A 25,132-nucleotide genomic window follows, 5' to 3' on the forward strand; every position below is an offset into this window, starting at 1 on the left:
TTCAACTATAATCTTCAGCAAAACAAAGTGCCACATTGTTAGGCTTTTCCATCAGCTTTGAAAAATTGTTTTCTATGATCTTCTGTGCAATTCAGTGCTGGAATTTGCAGAGCTGATTTGGAGTGAAGGTTGCTTACATGAGAAACAGCACAGTGATGTGTGTTATCTCCACCATTCCTGTTTTTAACCAGCATTGTGTATTTGGAGGTTATTTGACATTTTTTCAAGAATATCCATTGAATACTGCAAGAGCTTTAAGACTGCTACTTTTTCTGCAATGAAAATTGGCAAGATTTAAAGAATGTTCAGAATTGGAAATGGACCTTAATGGACTTGTTGAAGTTTAGTTCTGGGAGTACCTCACTGAGAGGTGTTCCACATGAAAGTTCCTGTGACTTGGGCAGGAAAGTAACAGTGAAGGTTAACTGTTTGGAGGATAATTTTTTCAGTGCCCAGCCCATGTAATCTTGTCAAATGAGGACTGAAAATGGTGCTGGAAGCTTTGGTACTAGCATTGTGAAAACACCTGCTGCGTGATGGCAGCATCAGACTTTTCCTGTTATGGTTTATTGAGCAATAGAGAATGAAAAGCTATTCCAAGAGATGTTCTGTCTCTTGAGGAAAACACAGAAATTTAAGTGTTATATGATTTTCAATCACTTTTTACACTTAATGGGCTCACCATGTTTTTAAGCTGACAGCAAGTTTCTTTAAAATCAACTTCCAAAGAAAGAAAATATTAGCAAATAATAAACTAATGAATGAAAATAAACACCACAGCTGAATCCATAGCTATAACTCCTCACTCAAAAATGTGATGATGCAATGTGAAGGAAGCAGACACCGGCCATCAAACTGCCTGAAAATTCTGCCACCAACCAAGGTGCCTGATGATCCCTGCACAAACTGATTATTAGTGTAGCTATTCCTAGGTACCTACCTGGCTCCAGGTAGTCCAACCTTTTTACACAAAAGGAGGAAGAAATGTTGAATTAAAAACTAAGCTTTATTAAGGGAGACATACAAGGTCTAATAAATAGCTGGCACTGAATATGAAAAATAATCCATTTCACACTGACAGCATTTTCAACTATATTAACTCACTGTCAGATCTTTTTCAACTAACAAATAATATGTAAAGCTTATATTTTTATGAGCGATCTGGCATGTTGGTTTGTATTTCTTTAATATGCCTCCAGTCATTCACTTATTTAAATGCATACTTAATGTTCCAAATGGGTTTTCTGAAATTGGTTTCTCATCCTCTCAGTATTATCAAGCGTTGCTCTTTGTATCTAACAAGCTTTCTATTTTATTGCAAAGCATGAAACCAATGTATTTTTAAAAGTAGACTAAAATCAAATTATATTTTTCCAGGCAATAATGCAGGGCACTAGAGCTGTAAATCTTTAATGCACAAAGGTAGTGAGGAAGGATCACATTAACTATAGTTTGTGACATTTTAATTAAAATATGTACTTACATTACTACATGGAGTAATGAAATTAACAGAAAAGACACAATATTTCTCTTGTTTTGGAAATACCTTATATGATAGTCAACATTTAAATATATTTTTAATCTTTTATGTGCAAGCAACACATATTTGATGTAAGGCATTATAAAATGCCAAAAAAAAAAAAGAATTATGTGCTTTAGTAATTTATATTTTAGAAAGAGAACAAAATAATGTTAAACCATTCACACAGCTCAAGAAACATATGGAATTTTAAAGATTATGTTTTCTTTGAAAAAATACAAGTGGTATTGAGGACTAATACTGCAAATCACACCAAGCATACTCACCTGAATTTTACTCTAGCTAAAACTAAAGGAGATTCATCAAAACGTGCAAATAGAATGGAGCCTAAGATCTATAACTTGTTGGTAAAACTGACAGAAATAGCACTAATAAAAGCCTTGTTGCTCATATCAGAATAACCAAAAGGAACTGCAGAACATCTGAGTTTATACCATAACAGAAATGTTTACGAAATATTGATTTGACTTCTAGAACAATTACCATTTTTTTTCTGACAGTCTCTCATTGGTAAAAATGCTATTTTGCAAAAATAAAAAGAATCTTTGAAAGAAGAGCAATATTGATGAAATCTCTTCCCATCCTAGGAGTACTAGAAAGAAATTTCAAAATAATCTAATACCTGTTTTGAGATTTTCAAATTGCTTATGAATGTCAAAATTTGTTGAAAAAATTACTTTAGAGTTTAGACCCTCCAAAATTTTGAAACAGACAATTTAGTTAATTGATTATCTTTTCTAGTGTTTTTTGTTTGTTTTTGTTTTCTTATAAAAGACTAAGAAAACTGACTCTTTGTACTATTTCAACCTGGAAACAACTTTTACCTTCATCAAAGTGTAGGTGGGGTGGGATATCTTGCTCTCTGTGGAGCTATTGCTGTCTTTCAAAGTAATCAAGCATGAAATCTGAGTTTTTTATGTTTAGTTTGTTGACCTGAAGAGCATGACAAAGAATACACAAAACTCGGCTGGGACTACATAAAATGGTTATTTCATTGTAAAGGAAAATTAGATGATTCAATGCTATGAGAATAACAGAGCAGACTTATTTAGACACGATTCTCAGAAAAAATAATGCACGGTCAATAGCATTGCAAAGACAAATTAGAGATGAGATGGTGATATGTTATGTCTTTTCTCCTTAAGAACAGCTTACATTATGTTTGCAAGTCCCATTAAGTCTGGTTACAAACGCCAAAATTCAGTAAAGTGGTAGCAGTGCATTGTTTTACACAGGAAGTGAGGGTTGCCTGCTTTGAGGCTTTGAAGGATAAAAGAAGGCTGGAAGGGAGCAGTAAGTTTTAAAAGTTAATTGAGAAAGGAAAGAATGCTGAAATGATAGCAGGACTTTAAGTATTCCATGGGCTCTGCCTGGAGCATCTCTCCACTCTGCAGAGATCAGACGTTCAGTCAGAGCAGGTGACTCAGTCCCTGTCCTGCCAAATTTTCAATTTCTCCCATAACAAAGATATCAATTCCTTGGTGATCCTGTGAAGCAGATTTCAACCTCAACTCTTCTCCTTTGAAATTTAGGGCTCTGATTTTGTAATTTTTGTTGTTCATCTTTTTCCTGTCTTTTGTAAGTAGGAAATGAGTATGTGACATTGTAGGGGAATTTTCATGGAATTACTTTTTGTAATGGACTACCAAAGGTAGTTTCATCTACTTCATGGTGAGTAAAGACACAATTCCTTACTGAGTCAGAAGAATTGGCATCATCTTGCTGTACAACCTCTCCCCTTCCATATGCATGATTTAGTACTTTTGAAAGAAATTAGATGATTGTGAAAATACTTTTTTATGGTTAGGGGGAAGGAAGAGCACAGCTGCTGGCATAGAAACTAACCACTTTGTGCAATATTCTTTCTAAACAATTCCAAAAATAACACCATGGCAACCCAAACAGCATCCATCTTCTTATCAGAATTCAAGTGAAAATCTAATCAACACATTTCATATTTGTGGGTTTGTTTTTTGTTTTTTTTTTAAGTTTAAGAAAAAAAAATAAAAAAGTGAATTTATGGCTCACTGCAGCACTACATTGCAATTCAGATCAGGAGATTCCGTGTCTCAATAAATATTCCTCTGACCTACCACCAGTAGTTTCAGCAAAACTCCAGTGCTCAGAAGACATGTGCATTTGTAAAGAGAGATGCTGACATTGCCCTTTTGGGGCTTATCTTTTATAGAAATATTACTAATAATAAGTTTTGAATATATACTCTGGACGCTGACTCCCACAAAAGTAATGTAAGAAAGACATATTTTACTTGGAAAAGTCAGTTTCCAGTTTATGTATTCATGGCTGTGCAGCCCTGATAATAACACAAGCTTGCTGGCTCCATCAATATCTTGAACACTAGACAAAATCAGGGAAACACACTTTATTTCTGTTTTGCATTCTAGACATCACCCTGAACATATATATTTTTCTCAGCTGTCAGAAGCAGCCATGGCCACAAAAGCAATGCTGGCATTCCCTTTTGTAATTGTTGAAGAATGGCAGCATTTTTCTAATAGTTTTGCTGTGCTGGTAGCTAAAAGCAGCTGTTGCAAATCTCAGCATTTAGTGCATAATCAAGCATATTTCTAGTATGTCTAGAACAACATTTAACTTATATTGGCAACAATCCAGGGAGTATGGAGGACAGCTTTTTTTTTTTTTTTTTATCCTACTGGTCATCCCTGTTTCCCTCATGGCTGATGAGGGTAAACAGGGTAAACCTGCTGTGGGGGTTTTAGCTAATTATTTAGCTTAGAAATCAGTGAAGCAATTATTTTCTTTTCCTTTTTTTTTTTTAAATTTTTTTGGTACCATCATCTGTTGGGGTCAGCCAGAGTTAAGCAACTCAATCTGGCTAAGCTAATAATGCCTGTTAGTCACTGAATATTTATTTAATTTATATATTTTTATTAATTTAGGCTATTCATTTATTTATAAAGGCTTTCAGCTGTTTACACAGTCTCAAGGATGTGATTAGGTTTGCAGAGGTTACACTTCTGAAGAAAATTAGGAGCTTGAAATAGCAGCTAATATCTATACCCAATATACACGTAAAGGAGTGGCCTGGTAAAGTAACTGCTGGGAATGATGCATAAGGAGAATGGCAGAGGAACCAATTAGGAACTACTAAGCTTAATATCTATCTGTTTGAGAAATACACCTCTGGAGAGTGATTTTTCTGTTCTGTTTTCAAGATTGTTTTCCTCTTATCAGTACGACAGAAGTTTTTCTTATATATATGAAATTTACAAATAGAAAAAATTTAGCTTTGACTTTTGCTTTTATCACCTTGACAACTTGATTAGTTTTCAGGCTGTGACTCAACAGGGACTTAAGTTTGCTAGTATACCTTCATGGCCAGGATAGGTGAGCTAAAAATAACCAGTACACTCTCTAATCGTGATAGCTGTGCTGGCAAATCTCCCACTGTAGAAGTTTCTGTGCTGAAAAAAACATGCTTTTTCTGCTTTAGTTGATGTTCTCAGGGAGGTGGCTTAAGATGTATTAGAAGAACCTTTTTGATAGCAAATGCTCTCTCAACCAGCCAGCTTTTCCAAAAACACTGTAGAAAATCAGATGTGTCCTGTGAAACACCATCTTCAATGGAATTACAAAATAATAAATTTTAGCCCTACTCAGTGCACTGAAATCTTAAAGGCTTGAGGAAAAATGAGTCAACCATAGAATAACAGCACAAAGAGTTGCTATTCAATTTATTAATCTGTAAAGTTGTTTCAGTGAGATCAAAATATTTTTTCAAACTCAAATGTTCAAAGAAAATTCTAAGTATTAAGTTCAATTTGAGCAAAGAAAGTGATACACTGAAACTGATTCCAAGCTGATGCAACCTGATGATTTTCATGATATTTACCTGGACAGGATTTGTTAATATTAGCTGCACACCCTTTCAAGAAAATATATTCTTCTCATTCCAGATAAAAGAGTACTAGATAAGGAATTTTTAAGCACTCACTTTTCTCATGGAAGGGCTCCTGGAGATTCTTAATGTGTGGCAAAAAACTTGAAATTGTGACACTCCTCCTGATAGCCTCCAAGCCCTCTTGCCCCCAGAATAAAGTATGCCAAAAATAGTGGCCATCACATAAAGAACTCAGGAGAAAGCAAGTCACAGTGTTACTTCCACTATTATGGTTTGAAGTTTTCATGAGTTGGAGTTTCACACATTAGCTCTTCAAATGTTAAATGATTTATTCAGAATGTAGTAATAAGAAAACTCGAGATTTGCAGAGGATACAAGAAAAAAATTGCTGTGAAATAAATGTCATTCATAGTGAATGTCAGCTAAAGAGACCTGGTTTTGAATCTCAATAGATATTCTAATGCTGTATGGAGGCTGGGTTGCTTCATTATTTTTTACCAAATATTGGTCCTGTTTAGAAATAATTTAATTCTGTGTTCACCCAGGTATCTTTAGCAAAACAAAGTTAATTTCTACACCACTATCTGGCAAAAAGATCTTTTAAATTTTGAATTAAATAAAGAAGTTTATCCAGGTTTTTTCCCGTTATATTTAGAGTCATGCACTTAGGCTCAAGAATTAGTAAATTAATTACATACATACATGGTAACATTTCAAGGAAAAGACATTTGGAGATGTTGACAACTGAGCACTTCTAAAGTTTGTATTGCCCGTATCACATTTCTTTCTACCAACTTAAAATGTGGGGGTTTTTTGTATTTACCACTTTTTTCCTCCTCAAAATCTACAAATATCCTGAGGTCAGTCTTGGATTAGGCAGAGTCATGATAACATGCAAAAAAGAAATTCAGAATACATCAGTGGCTTCTACACAACCGAGTATGCAATGAGATTCTCTGTGAAAATTGCTGACTTTAATTATTTAATCAGAATATTGCTTTGAAGACTTTTCTGCTACTTGAAGATCAAAGTACTGAAGAATCCATAGAATTTTACTCTATGCATTTGCATTAAAATTTTAAATGTCATCTGATTCATTCAGTGACTTATTTCATAATGTCAATACTACTTTACACAGTTCTCTACATCAATATCCAAATGCACTAACTTTCTGTGTTGAGAGGAGACAGTAACCCCACATACCCACCACAGGGATATGACTATAGGGCCTTCAGAACATGAAGCAACATGGAGATCCTCAGGGTTGACAAAAGGTTCCCCTCATGCAAACTCATTCACAAGAATAAGAGAAATGGCAAAAGAGGGATTTTTACTTTAGGTGATGTCAGGCTCATCCTCCCTCACAAATGGTATTTCAGATAAAAAGAGGAAGAGATCCAGCATCTGAAAACACTCAGGATAATAAGCCCCTGTGTTAAGTCCTGGTCTGATTCCTACCCATGACTAACTTACACCCTGAAATATACCATTCCCAAATACCTCTTACCTTTCACCACAATAACTAGACAAATTATTCCTGAAACAAAGCTAATTAACTAATTTCTCTTTCTACAAGAACAGTACAAGGAAATGAAGGGAGTCAGAGGTTTGTGATGGATGATCAGAGACAGCTTGAACAGAGCTGACTGTGGTGACTCTTCTTCTCATCTGAGCTTTGTGTTCCTTCTTAAAGTCCCATCCCTGTTGTAGGAATGACCTAATGACTTACAAAGGTACAAACTGAGGTCAACTTCAGATTTCCTTAACGATTCACAGCAGCTGGTGGACTTTGAACACGCAGCTGAATCACCCTTGCAGCAGAGACCGAGAGGGAATAAACAATTGGCAACAGAAAACCATGCAGGCATTAAGGTTATGAGTAACCTTACATTACTGGTAATGGTAAGCACCTAACTAATTCCACTCTGTTCTTTTACTAGAGGGATTGTAGCTCACTATCTTTGGAAGTTCTCAAGAACAGATTAGACATCCATTAGGAATGACACATATGTGGTGATCCTCATGGAAATGCATTAAGTGAATCTGAGCTTCCTTCTGCCCCAGCTTTGTGCTGACACATACTGCATAAACAGACTTCCCTCCCTTCAGAGGACTATTGTATCCTTCTTCTTATGGCTATGATAAAAGTGCTTTAATCAGGAGTGCACTACTGAAGCAGATCTTTCCCTTGCCCTGAGATGCTCTTTCAGCATGAACTGGGTTATTTTGGGTTAAAGCTAAGCTGGAAGGTAGGTGTGCACTTGATGCAGTATTACTGCTGTTAATAGGTAGTTGATAAAAGCTCATTTGAAACGATGAGGGCTTCAAATACTCTGGATGCCAAATTCTCATCACACACTCTTTTATCACACAGCTCTGTTTCTATTGCCTTATGCTACTGCCTAGTATGACATCACATTATTTTCAGAGCCTTTAGATACTGTAGCATCACATAAGTATCATTATTATTTCACATCAGGAACAGTTGCAACTTAATTAGTAAAAACCTATAGCTTTAACTAAAGCTAGAAAATGCTATCACAGTACCACTAAACATATCTGGCCAATTCCATGGAACTGAAAAGAGAACATTTTAGGGATTAGGAGAGAGAAAAAATTCAAACCACAAGGTCATATTACACATATGGAAGTTTTAAATATACACACTTAAAACTGAGCATGACTCTCCTGTCTCGAATATCTTATATTGGTGTGACGACTCCCTCCTTTTTATGTGCTTGCATTAGTTTTTGATATTTTTTCATAAAATCATATTAAAACCTTCTAGTGTACCAGTCTGATTTTTTGTTGATCTGAATGGTAAATTCAATTTTGTATTTACTTCATAATTTGAATCAATAAAATGCTTTGATAATACAGTCAGTAAACAAAACCTCAAGCATCCTCAGCAAGCAAATTTCTGGACTGTGTGCTGCCAGAGTAGGGATTTGCATCCAGTTTTGCTAGGAAAAGTCAAGTAAGCCAAAGAAAATGTCAATGTTTCACCAGAAGAATGCACTTCCCAGGCGTAACTGGGGGGATGTTCTTTGCCAAAAGGTCACAGAAACATGCTTTTCATTTTTTCTACCTTACTAAACACAACTCAATTTCAAGATACCGTGTGCAGGGTTTTTCTCAGCATGAGGAAAGACTGAAGCAGAAGATGATAACAGAGAGATCTGGACCTGTTTTTAATTCAGTACTAGACTGTTTCTCAACAAAATATTTTACTATTTTTTAGGTTGTCCATGATAAATTGAAACAGGAACTTTCAAACCCTCAGTGGTAGATACCGTTCTAAGTTTAATGTACAGTGACTTTTGGTGCTCTGTAGTGTGATACTAATAGAGGTATCTTCTGTTACATCATTGATCATGACATAATAATATGCATAATTTGGAAATGTAGCATTAGGCAGAATACCACACCATCACAAAGGAAGACATAAAGCAACACATCCTATTTTTCAAATTTCTCATTCATATCTTTGAAAGCACTGTGGACTACAGTCAAGAAGCAGCCAACTAACAATCTCAAGAGCTGACAGAATTACAAAACATTGCTTATTTTGAACAATATTTTATGAGAGAAGATATTTCATGATAAAAGAAAGTATCTTGCAGCCTGTGGCTGTGCAAATACCCAATATTCTTTTTGGTCAGTTTGTTAAAAACTGAAAGACAGTGTGGCTTTTGGAACAAACAAAAAACCTGAGCAAAAGCAAAAATGTGACTTTAAGTTAACATAATGCTTATCAATACATGAAATGCATTTCAGTTTTGAGCACTGTAAACAGGCAAGAGCAAGAAAGCTTTTGTTTCCAGGGTTGCATTAGGAGTGGAAGACACTCAGATATGCTGTGGGAGTTCTCACTTCAGATGATTTTTTTTTGCCTCAGGAAGCTCAAATTTGTACAGCCCATCTTTCTGGAAAATTTAGTACATGCGACTGCTTATATACTTTTATATTTCATTTAATCATTTACTATGGCATATGATTGTTTTATAAAACAGCTTCCTGACTCATGCAATGCTACTCTTTCCTTCATTTTATTCCATCTCCGTTTCTTCTGTATGAGCACTCCTGATCAATGGAAATCTGTGTTTTCAGAAACATGAAACAATATTAGCAAGTGAGTCTGAAAGACATACATCTATCTATGATAGGTGGAATAAGACCACTGCTGGTAAAGAAACAAAAAGAAATTGAGTCTTCTACATAAATTGTACTACTGCAATAAAATTTTTTCCTGACACATTTTTATGCATGTATGATTTTCTAACTGGCAAACAGATTCAAGACATCTTGAATTGAGCTTTTTTTAAGTGAGTGAAATCTTCATTGACACAAAATTGTCTTCAGTACCATTCTTGCCTTTTGTGACTCAGTTTTAGCCTCTTAAGAGATATTCATGGCAGTATTGTGGCAACTAAGAATTATGACGGAGAATATGGAGAAGAGGGAGGTTTGAAGTATGGGACAAAACCACCTCCTCCTCTGTTTAGAGAAGACTATAACTCTAAGATTGCTCTATTTTAGAATTTATATTGTTTTCATCATTGTGTCCTAATTGTGGGTACTTAAGTTTTACTGCTTAACTTCAGGCACTTGAGACTTCAATCTCAACTCTCTAAAAGTTAATGTACCTGCCCATCCCAAAATACGGTCAGTGTTCATTTATCCATTAAATTTTCATTCATCTGTTGTCTAAAAATAAGCCTGAACCCTTATGAGCCAGTCTGTGTTATACAGACTGCTTAGATTGTACCTGCAGAGCTTCTAACTGAAATGATGCCAGAGCCAGCCAGTGGTCCTGGGGTTATTCCAGGTGATATTAAAGGCTGTATTCATGTATGTGACACTCTTCCCTGTGTGCCAGAGGTAAGTCCAGACCTCCACACCCAACAGTTCTTGTTTATCCATGGCTGACAAAAGAAACTGTTCTCATAGCTAGTCAAAAAGCATATTTTCTGGCAAAGCGTAGTTGGTTATTCTTATCTTTTAGCCAGTTAAGACTATTTCAGCTCATTTTAATCTACACTTCCCATTTAAAGTCCTGTTTGGGAAGGCTGAGATGCTGTTCATCCTAAAATTAACAACAAACTTGTAATTACCTTGGATAGCAAAGGACCACATATTTAGATGCTCCCGTTTTGAAATTTGAAATCTGTCTAGCTCTATCACTCTAGATAAAACCAGATGATTCCCATCAGGCTGATAATTATCCACAGAAAATGGATAGAAATTATTTTTTCATATTTGACTTTGGTAGCTATCAATGGGTTTAGAGCAGCCTTTCTGTTGGAAATACTGACTCAAAGCATTGCCTGAACGATTCTTCAAGCATTCCTTTCTTCAAATCATTAACCGACAATGCATTCTGTATCCACAATATGTGATTGAGCTCTGTGGAAACTCTTAAAATACAAAACGTCATGTCACCTATCTCAGAAAATACAAGAAATACTAATATTTTTTCTCCCCCTTGCAAAGCGATATTTATCATCTTCAAAAAAATGGGGTTTAAGATCTTATGTTTCTTATTACATATATCTGACTTACTAGATCACTTTGAAGATTTTAACACTCACAAAATCATGGTAGCCAAGCTTCTCAAGGTTCTTTTACCTAATTCACTTGGAACTGGCTAACAAAATTTTCAGAAGTTTTTAGAAATGTACTTCAACCTGTGTGCCATAGATGCTAGAGGAGACAAAAACCCCCAACCTTTAATAAATTATCATTTATTTCCCAAATCTAAATATTTTTGACATAATTTTCTTCCCCAAGAGCCACAATCACATTTGTCAACTTAACTGATCTCTGAAATGGGATCCAAAACAACAGGGATAAAATTAGCAGCAAGCCTCAGGCATAAGACAGCAGTTGTCTTTAGCATTCATTTTTGGTTTATTAACTGCTAAAGATCTACAGCAAACAAGACCATATGATGAAACTGCAGTCTAGAAAAATAATCTCTTATTCCTTCAGCAGAATAACTATTTGTTTGTTTGTTTATAGCTTTTTGGTACTTTTCTTGGGTGCTTTATTTTCTGTCTAATTGGTTGGTTTAGTTTGGTTTGTTGGGGTTTTTTTGTTTTGTTTAGTTTGGTTGGTTGGTCAGTTTTTTTTTTTAATTTTTCTACAATTCTGGAACCCTTTAGATGAAGTGGAGCACATGTATCTGCAAAGGCACATTGAGGTGCTCAAACTTCCAGCATCTGAAAGCAGTAAGTTCTCAATTTTCCTCTCAAATTTATTAAGGCTTCTCATAATAAGACAAGATACCATCTAGAAGCAAAATCAATCTAGAACAATAAAAATGCCAAGTCATCTACTGAACTGCTAGAAGTAATCTTTCTTAGGGAATGGTGATACTTTAACTTGCCTGACTGCAGCTCTTCTCCTTGGCTGGCTGCTGAGCAGACTCCTACCTTTTGCAAATTCCAGCCATATTCCTATTCCCATTCTCATAGCTTCCATCTAGTGAACCACACAGAGGAGATTCATCCAGTCTAAAGTGCAGTTTCCCATAGTTACTTACTACATTTGCTTACCCTTCCTGTTTCTCCTGACACGTACCCTACTGTGCCTGTTATGCAACATCTCCCTTGTGCCCCTGTTTCTTTCTCCTCTGGGTCTTCTACTTTTGAACCTTGCCCAGGTCTAGCTTGATAAAAAATGTTCCAGGGGAAGCTTCTGTTTTCCCTACATTTCTATCTACAGAAAAAAAAGATAAAAAAATGCTGTTTCATTGTCTCTTCTTCCCACAAAATGGTCCTTCTGGATGCAGAACATTCAGTCATTATTCATTTTTCAATACTAACCAGCCTACTTCTTTTGTTTTCATATTCTTTTCCATTTTATTTTATAAAATAAAATCATATTCAAAATAACTATTTTTGACACGTTTCAATCTTTTTAATCAATTATGAGATGAATAAATGTGAGATTGTATTTTCTGGAAATGTACTGCAAATGAGATATTTCACACTGCATCAAAGCAAGGTTTTTCTTGGCCCCATTGCACTTAGTGCTAACAACAAACTTCACATCAAGATACTGACAAAAATATCCTAACTAAATAATATGGACACCTTAATGAGAAATTTAGGCAGTGTCAGGCCACTTAGGACTTTTTGGCTTTTAATTTATTAATTTTCCTTACCCAGAAAGACTCTTTTTTTTCTTTTTAATCATGAAAATCTTTAAAAAAAGGAAATTAATAGTAATTCGTGTCAATGGGGACGAGTTGAGGAGAAATGTGTAGGAAGACAGTGGAAAAAACAGACTCATTCATTTCTTTGTTATTGAAGCTAAATATAATGCAGAATACAGTCTGATTTTCTTAAAATTCAATAGGCATGTGAAAGCCACACAGAACGAAAGAATGTGCTCTTTGACCATTTTCTAAAATTGTCTAATTAATTTGCCTTTGTCACTTTCAATTTGTTTCTATTACATGCTTGGGACTACTGGGGTTCCCAATGGTAACTGAATTTTGCAGCTGAAGATTACTGTCCTTAAGTAGTTCTAAGAATTTCTCACTGAAAACTCTTAAGCACACATCAGACGCTGGTTGTGGCCACACAAAGAAAGACTCTTCTTGGTTTTACCTATTATTTTATCTTGCCTTGAATATTATCTGTTTATTCAGGATAATGGGAATTTTTTGGAAAAGTAACCTGCAATGTTTTCCTCTTCACTATAAATGAGGGTTATATGTTTCTGAAATATTTTTCTCATGGACAACCATGCAGGAGGAAGGAATCCTCTGGACTGCATGCACTTTGGCAGAAATGAGATCTGGGAATGTCTCTGGTTCACCCAGTTACCTGATGAATTACAAGTAGTGCAATGGAGCAGGGCAAATACAATGGGCAGAAGGTGTCAGTGTATGCTGTGGTCAAAGCTTTCCATGGATAAAGGTCACCTGTGTTACCTGCAGGGGAACTACTGACTGGATAACTGAGATTTCCAATGCTGCTGGTAACCAAGAGAATGCATTTACCAATGACTGCCATTGTATTTGAAAAACAAGAGCTTCTACTACAGAAGACCTCAAATCAAGTGAGTTGCAATGGAATGAAAGAGTAAATGAGGCATTTGTATCCCCCCCAAGAGCTCCTTGAATCTATATATTATTTGAATTTTTTGTACTCTATTACCATGTCCAGAAAATTATTTCACAGAATTATAGAATATGTTCTTTAAGAGATACTCATAGCTGTGAACAGAGAGTTCAAGTATACACTTAGTAAATTGTTTCCAACTAATTTCCTTGTTCTCTTTATTATTCACATGGCATTTATTGTACAAAAAAATAATGGTGCTTTTCCTAAATGAACAATGGTGAAAATTATGTTGTTAATAACTGTTACATTTCTTCGTATCTTATTTAACTTTTAGCATTTCTTGTAAAATATTCAGTTTTATGGTAGAGGAACAGCCTCTAAGTTATGACTTCATTTTCCAGGAAAAAAATTTCTAAAGGATAGATCCACCAGATGGTGCCATTCACCTAGCCAGATGAGGAATCTGGTCCATGAAAACTTTCAATTTCTTATTCATAGATAATATTTAATAATAAATATATCCTTGTTCATCATTTTATCCATGTCCTATGCATTTATGAATGTTATGTTTATTTTTATTTAAAGACCTAAATTTGTCATAGCATGTCTTTCCCAAGGAAGGGTAGGTGGGCAGAGATGACCCAACATGTCATTCACTAGCAGAGTGTTCAGTTTTGGTTTTGGGTTTGTTTTTTAACTGAGAAGAACAAAACACAAAGCTGGGAGGAGTAGCCAATACCACAGAGTGCTCTGCAGCCCTTCAGAAGGACCTCAACAGGCTGGAGAGATGGCCAGACAAAAACCTTCTGAAATTCAACAGAGGAACCTGGGAAGGATTAAGCCCATGGACCAGGACAGGAAAGCAGCTCTGCAGAGATGGACCTGGGGGTCCTGATGGACAACAAGCTGTCCATGAGCCATGTCCATAGCAGTGTGTCCTTATGGCCAGAAAGGCTAATGGGATCCTGGGGTGCATTAGGAATAGCATTGCCATCAGGTCAAGGGAGGTATCCTGCCCCTCTGCTCAGCCCTGGTGAGGCCACATACAGAATCCTGAGCCCTGTTCTGGGCTCCTCAGTACCAGTGAGACATGGGGCTCCTGGAGCAGGTCCAGCAGAGGGTGACAAAATGATTCAGGGACTGGGTCACCTCAGGAAAGGCTGAGAGTTGAACCTGTTTAGTCTGGAGAAAGACGACTAAGAGGGGACCTAATTAACATGTACAAGTATCTTGTAGGGTGTTTACAGAATGGAGCCAGGCTCCATAGGACAAGACGAAACAGGCAGAAATGGATGCACAGAATGTTCCACCTGAACATGAGGTGACCAAGCACCTGAGCAAATTGCTCAGAGAGATTGTGGAGTCTTCCTCATGGAGATACTGCAGAACTGTCTGAACACAATCCTGTGCTATGTGCTCTAGGATGGCCCTGCTCGGGCAAGAAGGTTGGACCAGATGACCCAATGTGCTTTCTTCCAACCTTACCTACTCTTGTGATCCTGTGGCTGATGTAAAACTTGCATGTGATCACAGAAAATAAAAAAAGCAAAAAGTTAAGCAAAACCTATCTCAGTAGGAAGTAGCCTATGTCTGTCTTCCAAAACTGCTCAGAATGTTTTACCATTGGCTAATATATTTATTTTTTAAAAAAAAAAATATCTCTAGATATGATAAAAGCTGGAGCTGAGTAACCATTAAATAAATGCATAGGTTTTTCTGATTTACTTCAAATCGTCATTTCAAATTATTATTATTTCTTCTCAGAGAATAAATATTTTTACATGTATTGTTCTATTATCAATCCAAGGCCTTAAATAGCAAATGCAAGTCCAAATTCTCATTTTAGCAGATGAGAAGATTTTCTCCGTCTTCATACCATATTTTAAGTAGTATTCAGTTTTGCCTGAATATCCGTTTGAATACAAGAGAAGAGCATTGCACAGGGTCCTACATCATTACCTGGTCTAGCCTTAACGAAAAAACATTTTTTTCATCAGGCTTAATGTAGCATTTGTCAGAGAAGGAGCCTTCATCTGTTTCCATTCCCCAGAAGTGGCTCCCACAACCCATTCCACAGGCTGCCTGTCATCACTGTTCCCACCGCAGAAATGACAGTCGACCAAATGCATCTGGAACAATCAGTGAGAAAGTTTGAGGTGCCTGGGAAACAAGGCACTTATCTAGATGTAAACACTGTACTTACTGATAAAGCACAGGCCAAAAACAGACTAGACACAGTAAATGGTTTAGTGCTAATTCTGGATGCTTTCCTATATGGCTGTGTGCCAACACGAGGCTAAAAGCCACACAGGCATAACAATGCTCATCCATTCACCTGAGATCCAGGACATGTCAGTCTCTGCACAGACGTGCTAATGAGCACAGGCAGCCCTGGGAGCAAAGCTGCCTCTCACAGTCAATGCCCAGGGATTTGGCACCAATGCATACAAGCTCTAATTGAATCCAACACAAATGTTTCTCTATTTAATGCAATAAATTCATACATTGAGCCAAAAAAACCCAAGCATTTATAATGTCCAGTTTCATTTTCATCACAACTCTGAAAAGTCCTGAAAGAATACTCTTCTGAGGAATCAAAGTGCCTCCTTGCTCAAAATTACTTTCCCATTTAAACTTAGAGTCTCTCAAACTTTACTCAGGACAATGCTGATGGATTTTGGCAGAACTCTCACCTTTATAAGCATGTTCTCTGCCTCATGTATTCACAGAACACCTCAGTTTTTACTGTCTTTTGACTGGTTCTCCATTTATTTATTTTTCTCTGCATTTTTCCTTAAACTAAATGTAGCTAAAGTTGTCTCCAGACTTTGACATCTTAATTTTGCATATATGAAAGCTTACAAATTTAACCTGTGACCTGAATAGAGCATATATATTTTCTTGTGTGTGTGTGTGTGTATATGTGTGTGTATGTATTTGTTACTGACCTGTGACAGTTAAAACTTTTCACATTTGTAATTAGAAGGATTCCATACTCTATCAAGCCCCCCTTTCTTGGGGTTTGGGTTTGCTTGGTTTTCTTAAACTGATGATGGTAATAACAGGCTTGCATATAAAAACTACACAGTGTCAAGACTGTTAATGGCGAATCACCCAATTACTAGAAAAGCATTCTGTAAGAGTTTCTTAGCTTTTCTAGGGTTATAATTCCCTAGTCAGAAAAGGGAAGATTGATAATCACTTCAAATTTATTTCTAAAAAAATATATATTTAATGTGAAGGGTAAGTCATGCTAGTCTCTAGGTATCTGGGGATCCAGCCAAATCTGCTGAGCCTGACTAATTTTTTTAAGCCTAGCGCTGGTTTCTGCAATGGATTGCATTAGTACACTTCTAGAACAACTCATCTCCTGAAATCGAACTAAAATGACAGGAGCCACAATGGTGCCAAAAAACTGATAGAGGTGTTGTGGCACTAATCCAAAATTTGACGGAATCTGACTTCTACCTCCAGTATGTTTCTTCTTGACTGAGGTACTTTTTCATATCTCAGAGTAAGAATGCAATCAAAGAATGTTTACTTTTTTTTAAATTTGACTTCACTGAAATGAGTTGCTGCCCCTAGAATGTGTTGCAAAGGTTGACTTATGCTTTCATTATTCCCCTTCTTTTACTGGGGAACATGTCTAACTAAAGGACAGTGGCAGTGCAAGAAAGGTTAAGCAGAAGCACCCTTGCAGTAAGTCTTTTGTCAAGAAAGAAGAAAAGGAAGATGTCAGATAGCTTGACTCAAGACATTACCTTCAGTGTCATATTCTGAGCCAGATTGTAACTCTGGGACATACTTTGTTTCAGGTACACCAGTGCCCTTGTGTCAAGATAAATGGGTCTTCATCCAGAGTTCCTTAAATACACAAAAATTCAGTGGTTTAAGCCAAAATAAAGTAACTAAAGTTAACATTTCTGCCCTTTTTAGACTTCATGACTGTTATTGGTTATGACTAATGAATGATGTTTATAGAGACAGTTGCACAAATCACCAAGGAGTTTTTCTGACTGCAAACCACACAGACTAAGGACTCCATACACCCTTGACTGATGATGTGGGGCAGGATTCACTTTAACAGATAAACCTTTCAATATCATTGCAAGCAAATATCTGAAATTATATGCTTATTTAAACTCTTTTCTCTCCAGTATTTGTACACTTTATGTTCCTAACCGGGTTTAACAAAATATGACCATTAAAAAGAACCATCCTAATGGCACCTCATTTTTCATCCCTTTCATTTCCTGATTATAATGCACTAAAAGATGCATTTGTATTCTTATCATTATAAGGAAATAATGAAACAAGCATAATAGTTTATCCTTTTTTCTTCCGTCATCCCCTGGTAATAAGAACTTTATGCACTTCTGAATAAGAAACTATGAAATAGGTAATATTATCCTTTTTCTTTAAACTATGTTACAGTAGAACAGATTTCCTTAAAGAATGATAGAATGGTTTGAGTTGGAAGGAGCCTTAAAGATCATCTAGCTCCAACACCCATGTTGTGGGCAGGGTCACCTTTCACTAGACTAGGTTGCTCGAAGTCCCATCAAACCTTGAAACTTCCAGGGATGTGGCACCCACAACTCCTCTGGGTAACCTGTTCCAGTGTCTCACCACCCTCACAGTAAGGAATTTCTTCTGAATTTCTTAATATCTAATCTAAATCTACCCTCTTTCTGAAGTCTGAAGCCATTACCCATTGTCCTATGACTTCATGCCCTTGTGAAAAGTCCCTCTTCAGCTTTCTTGCAGGCTCCTTTTAGGTGCTAGAAGGTTCTCTAAGGTCTCCCCAGGGCCTTTGCTTTTCCTATAAAGGAACAATCCCAACTCTCTCAGCCTGTCTTTATAGGAGAGGCGCTCCAGCCCTCTGATCATCTTCATGATGCTCCCCCGGACATGCTCCAGCAGGTCCATGTCCTTCCTGTGCTGGGACCCCAGAGCTGGATGCAGCACTGCAGGTGGGGTCTCACCAGACAGATTCCTCTCCCTGGCCCTGCTGGCCATGCTGCTTTGGATGCAGCTCAGGATATGGCTGGCCTTCTGGGCTGGGAGTGTGCAATTCTAGGTCATGTGCAAACTCATAAAAAGGAAAGAAATTAAAATGGCAGGTGTGTTATCATAGTTAGTATGTAACTCATACAGTATGTGGAAAAACACTTCTGATCAGAACTGAGCCTTAGCTAGAAAACAGAAGCATGAAAATAATAAGTTTTCAAATCCTTTTTCCCTCACATATGAATCACAGGAATTGAACATACTTTATTAAACCATGTAGACCCTTTAATCATGAGTTTTTCGCAAGATAAAAATTGCTTAGAGGCAGCAGCACCCAAGAGATCAGCTCCTGCTCCAACAAATTTTGTAAAGTATACTCTCACCTTTCTGAATGCAATGCACTTTGTCCATATTTGCCCAAAACAAATTTAATTGAATACAATTACAATAAGCTACTTAAACACTTTTTTCCTTTTGGTAAAATTTTGGTTTTTTTCTGCAGAAGCAATATTTCTTCTCCAAACATGAAGTCAGAAGTTCTGCTCTGCATAATTTATAGAGCTTTCTCTGGACTCATGGTTTGGTAAAGCCAAAGCTCATGCAGTCGTGTCCACAACTGACTGCTGGCACGTTTGCTATATTTTGCTTGGTGTAAAGCAGAGAAAGCTAGTGATTTACCTTTGGCAAGCTATGCCAAAGATGCTATGGCATTCCTGTATGCCACATGGCATACAAGAAATACTTACCAAATCACACCTTCATGTAAGTATATTTAATGACAAACTTCCATACTTCCATCTTTTTTTACCCTAAGAAAAAGAAAAGCCTCTATAGGAGATATCAAGACCACAGAAAGGCTGAGAAGACCTTTGTGCCTCCTTTTCAGCATGTATATACCTAGATGCATTCCCCCATTACTCCCATTCACTTACCAGGGATGAAGCTCTGTGACTGCTGACAGGTGGTTTCAGCACCTCATTACAGAGGAGTGCTACAGCCATGGCCCTGACCTGGTGCACCCGCTGCCCACTCCAGTTTCTGTCCTCTGTTCTTTCTCTGAGAGATTTATCAGGTGACACCTGCACTGGCCTCCCACGCAACACAAGGATTCAACTTACAGGCATCTGGTTACCTGTCAAACAGCTAACTAAATAAAGATGTCTTTTCAGATGTCTTTTCAGAAACCAGGCAGGTTGTGTCTCTTTTCCCAGCCCTCTAAAGTCACTCAAAATTATAAGAATCATGCTACTTAAATACTGCAGTAAAAATAATTATATGATGAATATGCTGTAAGGTTTAATTGAAAAAGAGAAAAGCAATTAGAGCACTCTGAGTTTAATTTTATATTAAATTTAAAGATGTATTCCTGCACTTGACTTTATTTTTCCTTTCTCTTTAATCTGTGCATATCTGATTTTCATAAAATTAAAATTAAATATGAAAGGAAAAACATGATATGTGCTGTGCCCTTTCCTCCCCTTGCTTCACATGATTAGAAAAAATTTTTTTTCCTTTTTCTTTTTTCTTTTTTTTTTTCCTTCAGAAAGTTTGCTGTCAATTACTTGGATTTTCAGGTCATCATATTAAAAACTGTATACCACTTCAGTTTCCTTTAACTATTACATATTTGATTTTAAAAATTCTTTAGGCAAATTTCTATTCTCAGTTACACACATTGAGCCCCACTGAAGTCACTAATTACCATTTAATCAGATATATAACTTACTCTCAGGGAAAGCAGATAAGAATGAAAGGAAAGGGAGGAAGAGAAAGGACTCAGAGCACAAAAAAAGAGGCTGACTAGCAAAGATAATTTAATAACATAGACATAACTAAGGCCTATTGTGAATATTCTCTTCTTCCTCTGATTTTGTGAGTTAACAGTCATTTAAGATCAACGACTATGTACGTTTCAATAGTTTCATTTAAAAGACAAAGGGAAAAATATGTTTAGTTATAATTACATCTATAAGGACCATTCTGGCTTTTCAGATTCCACTATTGCTATTTTTGGGAGGTACTAAATACTCACAGAGCAGAGACAGAAGGTCAGCTAAAACACCAAAAGAGTATAATAACACCAACAGTAGAAATAACAGTAGAAGTACTGATGCAGAGAGATCATATGCATTGCACCACAACCTCCTCTACCCCTGAACTAAGCTATCTAAAATTACCTAGTTAGGTCTTCTTATTTAATGTCTTGATGCATTGAGATGGACAAGAGCTTGGTTAGGTTGAAAAAGCCAAAAAGTCACAATGCCAACATAAACTATCCCAGGAAAAGAGCACACTGTTTTGGTTCAATTACTTTTAATGTCCACACTAGTTTCTTAAGATTGTCTTATACCACAGCCAAGCAACCACTGCACCGTGCTGCTGCCACTTTGCTGGCAAAGTTGACAGCAGGTACAATGTGAATGGTATGGGCTGCAGAGCTCTGTGTCTGCTCTTGTGCCCTGTAATCAGGAGATGTAGCATCCTCAGGTGCTCACTGGCATGTACTGCCATACCTGCATTTTTCATCTTCTCTAGGTCAGATTTTGTGCAGCCAAGTTGTCAGAACATTGGCTGTGAGCTAGCTGCAGCTGAACCCAGTGCAATGTTCTCCAGCCTGGCCTGAGCAGCCAGCAGTAAATGTTCAAGCCAAGACAAATGTTTTGCCCCTAAAATAGATAAGATATGCCATTATTTCTGCTTGCTAAATGTGGCAAGGGTACCTTCTGAGACATAGCAACATTTTCAATTAATGGAAAAAATTTTTGAACAATTGCCTGATTATGGCCTTTAACACACATTTCAAAAAATGCCATCAGAAGCACAATTACATTGGTTGTCCAGGATATATTGAACCACTGCCAGTTATCCATGTTTATTCATTTCACTAAACGGTATTTTCAATGGATGGTATCACTGATCCGATTTCAGTGGATGTCAAGATTAAAAGTTTTTTGCTGTACATATTGTAAATATGTATAATAATGCATTTTCACTAGTCATGGGTGTATTTCAAGAATTTCAGAGTTCTAATTTTAGTTGGGTAAAGGCTTGGGAGTCTGAAAATTATTCCTATAAATTTTCTAGATGTGTTGAGTCTGTAAAATTGAATTTGAAAGCCTGTTAGGGAACACTCTTTCAAGTAGGCTTCTTAGAGTCTGCATTTGGCCAGGAAAGCCTGGGAAACACTTCTCATTATGATTTCTGAGAAATTTTGACAACCCTTTCAGTTAGGAAATGAGTTAAAGATATATTAAAAATTATTATATAGTGACAAATAAAGATTTATTGCAAGACATCTTTGAAATGTGGAAATTGGATTGCTTCTAGAAATATTTTACAGGGATGTTTATTTTTCACTGAATTGGTTTAGTTAAATTTAAAGTATAACTAAATGCAACATTGATAATATTGCTTTTAAATTTGCCGTGTGTATATTTTCAGATGGTCTCAACAACTGCATAATGGTCAGAAGAAAAAATGGAGACACTTTTCCTTGTTTGTCTTACAAAATCTAATTGTTGGAGATTATGTTATTGGTTTGGATTTTGATTCCTTCCTTCCTTCCTTCCTTCCTTCCTTCCTTCCTTCCTTCCTTCCTTCCTTCCTTCCTTCCTTCCTTCCTTCCTTCCTTCCTTCCTTCCTTCCTTCCTTCCTTCCTTCCTTCCTTCCTTCCTGCCTTCCTTCCTGCCTTCCTTCCTGCCTTCCTTCCTGCCTTCCTTCCTTCCTTCCTTCCTGCCTTCCTTCCTGCCTTCCTTCCTGCCTTCCTTCCTGCCTTCCTGCCTTCCTGCCTTCCTGCCTTCCTGCCTTCCTGCCTGCCTCCCTCTCCCCCCCTCCCTCCCTCTCCCCCCCTCCCTCCCTCTCCCCCCCTCCCTCCCTCCCTCCCTCCCTCCCTCTCGCCCTCTCTGTCTCTCTCATTTCTTTAAATGATGAGATATAAATAGCATTTCCCTTCCACAGACTTCTGTTATTTTCTTGTCTTTCAGCTCACTGTGGCATGAATAAAAAGTTGTTTGTGGAGGACCTACATATTCATCAATTAAAAAACAGTGTAATTCTTTCTCATACAAGACATTCAAAGATAACAAGATATTTAAAGATAACAGTATGAAATACTTCTTTCCAAGAAATCACAAATCAGAAAATAGTGTGCAAGAACATGGATTATGAAAATTTAATATTATGCAAATATCCCCAAAATAATGACAAAACATATTTTAGTTGTGCTTTTTGACAGGGAGGTTTGTAAAGCTGTGTTCAAAACCTCCTCAAGAAAAGAATTCTGATTCATAAAGGCAGCTTTTTAGGCTTCAAATTTATCTTCAGTTCTGTGCTGGTTTTGGCTGGGATAGATTTAATTTTTTTCACAGTGGTTCACATGAGGCTATGTTTTGGATTTGTACTGAACATGAGATTGATAATACAGAGAATTTTTTTTTTTTTTATTGTCCAAAATGGATTGTTTTGGTTTAACCCCAGCCAGCCACCAAATCCTACAAAGCCACTTGCTCACCTCTCTACCAGTAGAACTGCAGAGAAAATCAAAGAGGCAAAGGATAGAAAACTCGTGGGTTGAGATAAAGAGAATTTAATAGGGAAAGCAAAAGCCATGCACACAAGCAAAAGAATTAATTCACTGCTTCCCAAGTACAGGCAGGTGTTCTGCCATCTCCAGGAGAGCAGGGAGGTGACACAGATGACTCAGTGACACAGAATGGTGACTTTGGAAGACAAACACCATCACTGCAAATGTCCACCCACTTCCTCCTTCTTCCCTAAAATTTATACAATGTGCATTATTTCATATGGTCTGGAATATTCCTTTGTGACCAAGTATGGGTCACCTGTCATGGCTCCTCCCAAACTCCCAAGTACCTCCAACTCCCTCACCAATGTGGCAGTGGTGAGAAGCAGAAGACTTGCCTCTGTGTAAACCCTGCTCAGTAATAACATCTTTTGCTATTGTTCAGCAATAATAAAACCAAAAATGTTCATAAAGTATTATTAATGTTGGAGTCTGGGATAAAGACTGTGTGCTCTTGTTTCTGATACTTAGTTCAAAGATCCAGAAAAACACTCAATTTCATACAACATGAAATTCATGAGCATGTTTTCATGGTGATACATAAAAACAACTGTTAAAATTAGATAGAAAAAGCTAAAAGTGTGTGTAGATTAGAAAGTTTTCTTAAGTCACTGGGTGGAAAAGGTTAATTTAGAGAAGACAAGATGGAGGATTTAGGGTGTTGTCTCTTGTCCATCTTCCTTCTTCTTCATGTTCTTCTTCTAGAGGTTTTTGGGTAGTAGTAAGTGATTGGACAGAGAATGCCAAAGTGCAGCATACAGATGATGGGTCATTGGGTCATTAAGAAAAGTAATATACGTGTCTATTGTTAATTGGGTAAAAATAGGTATAAAGATAAAAGGGTGGCATTGTTTGGGGCCATTTTGTGCTATCAGGCACTGGTTGAGCCACAAGGCCATTCTGTACCATCAGAAGAAAGAAATGTACCAGATTGCAAAGATTTAGAGCTGTGCAGCTAGTCTGGAGAGACCTCCCAGATTTTGTGATGACCTTCTAATAAACACGAGAAACAAGATTCTAACGAGCTCGGGAGTTTTCTTCAAACCAGAGAACAGAAATAAGCAAGGCTCCCCTGAGGGAGGATCCCAAAAAGAAATTCAGTCCAAAGGAGACTGAGAAAGCCAGAAAGAGAAAGAAAAATACAAAAGAAATGCAGTAGAATCAGAGAAAGAGAAGAATTTTTTAGAGAAAAGTTACAATTACCCTGTTATATGTTCAGCAATGTTCAGCACAAATCCAAAACACAGCCCCATAACCGCCTCTGTGAATAAAATTAGTTCTACTCCAGCCAAAACCAGCAAGTTCCTAAGTTACATATTTTACAAAACTTTACATCATAAAATATTGTCTGGTGCACACCCATTTTATGATAATTGCTTTTTAATAAACTAAATCATTGTATTTTTTAAAAAAATGACAATAAAATAGAAAGATGATGTCAGAGGATTGACTTTGCTAAATCTCTTGAAGCTTAAATGATTACCAGGACACTTTCTTGCAAATCCACTTGAGATTTTTTTTTTTTTTTCAGTTGTTCTTCATGTGATCACATTTAGAAAGGTGGAGGAGTAATATAGGAACTTTTTAATTAACATTGTCATTGCTCCAAATACTGTGAAAAACATGTCAACATTTATGGCAAATGGAGCATGAAACACAGCACTGTGAACATGATGGTCAAATTGCTGGGTAAGTAAATACTCTGCCTCAAAACCTTTTCAATGTCAGATGTGGCTAAACATTTAAAGTACAGTTCTAGTGTGAAAAGGAGCTGTCAGAAAAGAACTGTTTTGTACTTTGGAGATCTGCTTCTTATGTTTACTCATGTGACTGAAAACATCAGACTCTATTCCAGCTAGCTGCATTCATTTCATCTGCAAGGCTGGCTACACAGACATGATTGAGTGTGCTTACTTATGTCTCTGGCAGTATGAACATAATTGTTAATTAATTTCCAAGAATAAAATCTCAATTGCTGATAAAGATTGTGTATCAAAGCACAAATGAACAGTTTTGTTCGTGACAACATTTGGGTAACATGA

General features: G+C 36.8%; 1 protein-coding gene across 1 annotated transcript in view; it reads right to left on the reverse strand.

Moving 5' to 3' along the window:
• The window catches only part of CDH12 (cadherin 12), a 156,222-nt gene that overhangs the window by 76,307 nt on the left and 54,783 nt on the right, over positions 1–25,132 (reverse strand). The window lies entirely within an intron of this gene.

The sequence above is a fragment of the Cyanistes caeruleus genome, chromosome 1, assembly GCF_971803275.1.
Source record: "Cyanistes caeruleus chromosome 1, bCyaCae1.hap1.1, whole genome shotgun sequence".
NCBI classification, from domain to species: domain Eukaryota; kingdom Metazoa; phylum Chordata; class Aves; order Passeriformes; family Paridae; genus Cyanistes; species Cyanistes caeruleus.